Here is a 7,707-nt window from a genome sequence, read left to right as displayed (position 1 = left end):
GGGACTGGGAGGAAGAACCAGACCTAACTTGTACAGATTTTTAAACTTTTAGTTGTGTGCCAGTTTTCTTCAGAGGTGACAACTCCTTAGCAAAGCTACTGTCTAATGTACCAACTTCAGTAGAGCTTTTTAAATGGGGGTCCTTCATGAATTCAATATTAGAAGTTCTTGGACATTGTCTTATCCATTTTTAGAGTCTAGGAACTGGATCACAACAACACGAACGTTTACAACCTTTGCTGTAAGATGCTATTTCTGTTTTCTAATCATATTAAATAACATCTGTCCAGTGCATATGCTATTTTGTCATCTTGAACAAATTCACTGAAAGAGTCCATTTAGAAAGCAAAAAACCCGCCTACGTGGATGTCTAAAATCTAAACAACAAAATGAGAGTAAACACTGGCAAAGAGGTGGAGCAACAGAAACATCCATCCCAAAGTGGTGCACGCCTTTAATCCCAGAACTTGTGGGTCAGAGGCAGGAGGATCTCTGTTAGTTCAGGGCCAGCCTGGTCTACAAAGTGAGTTCCAGGACAGCCAGGGCTACAAAGAGATATTGAGAGACTCTGTCTCAAAGCCACCCCTTGAATAAAAATTACACACGAATGCTTATCAAGTTTTCTGTATCACCAAATATAGGAAGAACTCGAAATGTCTTTAAGATAGTGAATGGATAAATAAACGGTGGTCAGTCTCATAATGGAATATTCTGTGATAAAAGGGAAGGCATTATCACATCCCTCCAAATATGTGGGGTATACAACCAGTATCACACAACCATAGAGAATCAAAAAAGAACACTATGAAAAAGAACATGATAGCATAGAAAAAAAATAAATTCCTAGAAATCCACAACCTACTTAGACTGAAGTAACAGAAAATCTGAACTGACCAATATGAGTCAGACAGCAACAATCAGTGAACAACAACAAACACCCTTCCATTCTCTTGATAAGAACTCCAATCTGAGGACCCGGTACCTTTTGTCCTTTCTGATTCATTGGTACCATCGCTTTGGTTTTGAATAATGCTTTCTTTATCCACTTTGAAGAAAGAAACCTTCCAATACAGAAGAGTGGAAGGGCAGACAACCTCACTTGTGACATCTACCAAGTCCTTGAGGGGGTTGTGCCAGTTCCTTTTGAGCATAGATGAAAAGCATTTAATGAAGACCTAGCAAACAAAAGTTCTCTGCACATTAAAGTGACCATAGACCACGACCGAGTGCGATTCAACCTTAGAATGCCAGGATGGCATACCATGAAAACTGGCTACTGTGTTATCCCACAGTGACAGAATGAACAGCAACAAACAAACAAACAAAAAACCATCATGTTAATAGATGTGAGGAACAATTTGCTAAAATTCAGCTGTCTTTCATGATCATGTGATTCAGATATACTGAATACAAAAGTCCATATACTGTAAGTTTATAGGTAATAATATAGACAGTAGTAAAATGCTGGATACTTTTCTCCTAAGATCAAGAATAAGGTAAGAGTTCCCACTTTAACAATAGAGAACTGGAACCAACCAGAGGAATTAGGCATAAATAAATAAATCCAAGTTAGAAAGGAAGAAGTAAAATTGTGTCTGTAGAGGTCGTGATCTTAAAGGAAATGCTAAAGATGCCACTAAAATTATTAAAACGAATAAAAATATTCCAGACTGAACCACCAACCAAAGAACATACAAGGGCTGGACCTAGGCCTCCCCACAGATATGTAGCAGATGTGCAGCTTGGTTTTCATATGGGTCCCGAACAACTGGAGTGGGAGCTATCCCAAAAACTGTTGCCTATATTGGGAATATGTTCTTTTAGCTGGGCTGCCTTGTCTGGCTTCAGTGGGAGAGGATGAGCCTAGCCTCACAGAGACTTGAAGTGCCAGGGTGAGGGGATACCCAGGGAGGCCTCCACTGGATCAGAGGAGAAGGGAAGAGATGATGAAGGGAAGGACTGTGGGAGGGAGTGACTGGAAGTGGGGCAGTGAGCAGGATGTAAAGTAAATAATTAATAATAAATAAATAAATAAATCAGTTGTATTTCAACATAATAGGCCACCTGGAAACTTAATATAGCAAATCCATTTGCAATTAACATCAAAATTAGTAAAATACTTTGCAATCAATTGAATCGAGGAAGTAAAAGAGAATGAGACCCATACATTGACAGAACTAATGAAAGAAATGGAGGAAGAGACAGGAAACAGAAAGATATCCCATGTCCGTAGATTGCTGTTATCAGAGAAGCTTCCTCCCTTAGCAGATAGAGACCCAGACATGAAGCAGAGAGAGAGGGACCTTAGGACACTTAGACCTGAATGGGAGGTCTCCTCCAAACCCCTCCCCTCATAGTTCAGGGACTTCGGTAGAAGAGTAGCCAGAGGGGATGAAGGACACCAAGAGAACGAGACCTTCTAATTATTATGAGCAAAGCTCTTCTCAACTCACAGGGACTGAAGCACAGTGCACAGGGCCTGCAGGAGCCGGCACCAGGTCCTCTGTTTATTTTATAGCATCCAGTTTAGTGTCTTTACAGGATTCCTGAGTGTGTCTCTGACACGTGTGCCTTTTCTCGAGCTCTTTTCCTTCTGTTGGTTTGTCTTGTCCAGCTTCAGTGTGACGGTTTCTGTTTTATTAGATTTTATTTTATTATATTTTAAAAAAATGAATAAATGAGTGAATGAATGAATGAATGAATGAATGAATGAATGAATGAATGAAAACTTAGTCACTAGGGTACAAACTGAACTGTGGTTTGTACCTGCTGGGAGAGGGAAAGTCAGTTTTCTCCATATGAATGACACTGGGTATATCAACCACATAGCACAGGCCTCAGGAGAAGTTGACTTATATATAATGAACTTCACATATTTGTAAGTCTCTGTGTGTGTGCTTTTATTTGGTTATAGTTTGGTGTTTTGTTTTTCTTTTGGGGGTAGTATTTTTTGTTGGTTTTGTTTTTGTTTGTTTTTTATTTAAAAAGAACAGTTTTTTTTTTTTGTTTTGAGGGAGAGAAGGTCTGGAAAGACTTGAGGAAGGATAAGAATATGATCAAAATAAATTTAAAGTTAAAAGTTGTCTTAAGTAATTAAAAATATATAAAAACAAAATGTCTACACTACCCCCAAAGTATGGTATTGGTTTATAGGAATTTATACCAAAATTCTAGTTGAAGTCTTTATAGAAGTAGACAAAGAATTGAAAATGTGTAGGGAAGCACAAAAATCCCCCAGATAATCCTGAGAAAGAACAGAGCAAGAAGCATCATGTGCTGATTTCAAATTGTGTTACAAAGTAACAGTAATCACAGTAGTATTTTTGTATATGCTTGGCCCAGGGAGTGGCGTTATTGTAGCCTTGTGGGAGTAGGCATGTCACTGTGGGTGTGGGCTTTAATACTCTTGTCCTAGAAGGAAGCCAGTCTTCTCCTAACAGCCTTCCATGAAGATGTAGACCTCTCAGCTCCTCCTGCACCATGCCTGCCTGGATGCTGCCATGTTCCCACCTTGATGATAATGGATTGAACCTCTGAACCTGTAAGCCAGCCCCAATTAAATGTTGTCCTTATAAGAGTTGCCTTGGCCATGGTGTCTGTTCACAGCAGTAAACCCCTAACTAAGACAGACATGTAGACCACTGAACACAGTAAAAAGCTTAGAAGTAAACTCGCATATATAAGGCCCATAATATCTGGTAAGAGGACTCAGGTTTGATACCCAACACTCATGTGGCGGCTCCCAACTGCCTGTAATTCTAGTTCCGTGGGTACTAGGCACATATGTGGTGCAGTGACATACATGCACAAACACATACAGTAATAATAATGGAAAATAACAAGGATGAAAATAACTTCTTAAAAGATTGTGATGGCAGGCTGTGGTCAAGTGCACATGCCTATAAGCCTAGCACTGAGGGGCAGAGGCAGGAGGAGCAGACATTCAAGGGCATCCTCAGCTGCCTGACGACAACTTGGGCTACACAGGATCATGTTTAAAAGCATAAAACAGAAAAGAGACGTGGGAGCCAAACATATTACCACAGCCAAGGTTTTACATCCAGAGTTTTTTACTTTTTTTTTTTTTGGTTTTTTTGTTTTTTGTTTTTTTTTGTTTTTTGGTTTTTCAAGACAGGGTTTCTCTGTGTAGCCCTGACTGTCCTGGAACTCACTCTGTAGGCTGGCCTCAAACTCAGAGATCCACCTGCCTCTGCCTCCCAAGTGCTGGGATTAAAGGCGTGTGCCACCACCGCCCGGCTGGATAATTAATTTGTAAGGCAGGATGATATTGTACAATAGAAGTCATACATTACAAAGTCCTGTCTTCCCCAGACTCAGATAAAAGTCAGATGTGGCTTCACTTCTAATTAAATACTCAGCAATACCATCTACATGACCGGAATACTGTAGGACCCCATCCAACGGTGAAAGCAAGTGTCCTGGGACAGGTGGGTCTCCTAGAACTACAAAAGCCACGACATGTGTCTTTAAACAATTTGTAGTTGTGGGAAATTTGACAGAAGCAAATGCAGAATTCGGAGTAGCCAAGAAAAGGGGAGGGGGTCATCGGAAGCAGGGGCGAGGAGGGAGGAGAAAGAGAACTCCCCTCCCCTTTGGCTCCTGCTGAGAAAGGGAAATGTCAGCATTGGTGTGGGTGGCCAGACTGGGAGTACTGACCACTGTTGCCCACTGCCTTTTTCTACTTCCTATTTTGCACCTTTCTGCAGGAGACAGTATAGCTGGAAGGAGGTAGAAGTTTGTCCAATTGTACTGGCTCTAGAACCAGACTTCCTGGTTGACAGCCTGACTAAGCTTCTCACTGCACTGTGTAACTCTAAGGAGTTCACTTAGCCTGTTATTAAAATTTCCTAATAGAAAATGATTTATTATAGTGACTGGCCCAAAGTATCATCCCTGTCAGGAGTCAGTAAACTTTTTCTGTGTCTGCTAACCACTGTCCTACAGTAGGCATTATCATGATGTCTGTAATACCTTTCTATACATTTTCACATGTGTGCGCATAAGTGTGCACTTGTGTGCATGTGCACACATGACAGTGAAGGCCTGAGGTCGATCTCAGGAAGATTCTTCCCTCAGGCTCTTCCATTTGAGGCAGGGAGTCTTAAGCCCCAAGCTAAAGTGATGCAGTTAACGCTCTGCAGTTAAGAGCGTTTGCTGCTCTTTAAGAAGACCCAGGTTTGGTTCACAGCAGTACGTGACAGCTCTCAGCTGCCTATGATTCCAACTCTAGGTGTGGTGGTTTGAATATGCTTGGCCCATGGAAAGTGGCACTATTGTTGGAACAAGTGTGGCTCTGCTGGATGAACTGTGTCACTGTGTAGGTGGGCTTTGAGAACTCTGATGCTCAGGTTCTGTCCAGTGCAGAAGGGAGTTTCCTATGGATCAAGACGTAGAACTCACGTCTGCCTGCAAGCTACCATGCTTCCACCATGATGATAATGAACTGAACTTCTGAAACTATAAGTCAGCCCAATTAAATGTTTGCCTTTATAAGAGTTGCTTTGGCTGTAGTGTCTCTTCACAGCAACAAAAACCCTAAGACACTAGGGGATCTGACATCTGTATATAATTTGTATAAACTCAAGCAAACATATCCACACAAATAAAAATAAATACATCTTTTAAAAATCAAAGGGTAAAACCCAGAGCTTCCCCATACCGCTAGCCTCACTGAATGGCTTGCTCTGGGGATCCCCTATCTCTGCCTTCTGACTGTGGAATTAGAGGGGCACCCTTCCAGGATTTGCCTGGGGTTAGAAGGTATCAGAACTTTGCCCCTCTTGCTTGTACAGCAAGCACTTTAGTGGCCAAACCTTCATTTCTCCAGTCCTATGAATTATTTTAATAGCTATCTAGAACAAGATTGTTCTAAAATTTACTCACAGTTCTGTGGTTAGAATATAGGCTAATTGCAGTTCTCATATTGTGAGCCATCCTCCAGTGAACAGCCACACAGGGAAATCTTTTGTTTATGGTGATGAACACCCAGACCTCAAATGTATTTTATTGTAGGAAACAAAATGGCATCGGAACATTTGGAAACTAACAGACTGAATAGCTAGCGGTGAAAACCAATTCCAGACAGCGTAAAGGAAATTAAACTGACAGTACACATTCATGCACCCAGAATTTGCATTAATACCATTCTAAAACCTTTGCAGGTGTGATGACATTCATCCCTCGACACACCCCTGGGGGGCTGAAGGCATGGTTCAGTTAGTAAAGTCCTTGCTGTACAAGCTTGAAGACTGGAGTTTGATCCCCCAAATCCAGGTTTAAAAGTCGTGTATGGAGGTTCAGTTTGTAATCCCAGCTCTGGCGAGGCTGTGACAGGCAAATTCCTTGAGGCTCGCTGGTCAGCCAGATTAGACTAATAGGGGACTTTCAGGCTACTAGGTGACTCAAAAGACAAGGCTGATGGTCCCTCTGCATGCCCTGGGACAAACACTCATGAAGAGAGGAAGAGGGAGAGCATGGGTACGAAGGTGAGATGGGGGAAGGGAGAGATTTGAGAGCAAGCTCAGCTTGAGGTGGAGGAAAGAGGAAAACGTCCCCTGTAGTCTCGCCTTCACCTTCTTTGGGAGGTTTTTTGTTTTGTTTTGTTTTTTGTTTTTGTTTTTGTTTTTTTTTGTTTTTGTTTTTGCCCTGCCACAGAAGCTTCCAGGGATTCTCCCTTGCCCCCATGGATACGCTGAGATAACAGGTTTTAGGCTGCTGCATCCTGCTTTGCGGAACTGAAAACTCAGGCTTCGCGCTGGTAAACACTTTACTACTGAGCCAACTCCTCTTTAAAGGTTCGATAATGCTGGGATCAAGCCAAGTCATGAACACGGGGGCCTTTGGGAAATGCCCCAGAGCCAACCGGAGCAGAGAGATTGAAACTTGCTCTATACTACTTGACTCTGGAACAGCAGGCCAGCCTGACGCCTGGATCCCACCGAGCTGGATTTCAAAGGAGCGAGCTTAAGTGCTTACCCGAAATTCGCACGCCCGAAGTGTGTGTGTGGAGGGAGCGTGCTCTGTACTAGGAAGACTGGACCAACGTGCACCTCGGGGTACTCTACCTGCGTCTTGACACAGCGAGGGTCTGTTTGTCCTTTGATTCCACAGGACCGCGTTCTCTGTCACACAGTTGACACATGGTGGCTAACGGATGCCCATTTAACTTTCCTAGTTATCTTATAACCCTCATCCCACCCACTTTTCATTACTGTGATCTTTCTTGGATTTCTTAAATAGTCCAGTATACCTTGTCCAGCATACATACAGATTGGAGCCTATGTCCATATCCTTTTTTTTTTTTTTTCAATTTCTGGTCCCAAATGTAAGTGGCGACTTCAAATGGAGTTTGGCCTACCAGAGAAGTCCCCCGCCAACCTCCCACACCTCGAGCCTGAGAATTTCCGATAAGCGCTTAAGCTCACTTCTTTGAAATCCAGCTCAGTGGCTCGTAGCTGGGGGTCTCTGGGGACCACGCGTCAGGCTGGGCCGCCAGGTGTCGCGGCGCAAGAGCGCCCTCCGAGCCTCGGGCGGCTCTCCTAGAGTCTGTCCCCACTCCCCTGCCCTTTCCAGGGGGGTGGGGGGGGGGGTGGGCGACCCGCCTGCGCGCGCCCCCACTCATGCCCAAACAAGGAAGCGCGGGAGCCAGGCGCGCGCACGCGGCGGGCCGGGCGGCGGGTCTGCGGG

The sequence above is a fragment of the Grammomys surdaster genome, unplaced genomic scaffold (assembly GCF_004785775.1).
Source record: "Grammomys surdaster isolate TR1022 unplaced genomic scaffold, NIH_TR_1.0 261, whole genome shotgun sequence".
Classification (NCBI taxonomy): domain Eukaryota; kingdom Metazoa; phylum Chordata; class Mammalia; order Rodentia; family Muridae; genus Grammomys; species Grammomys surdaster.
Note: the sequence above shows the minus strand (reverse complement) of the source record.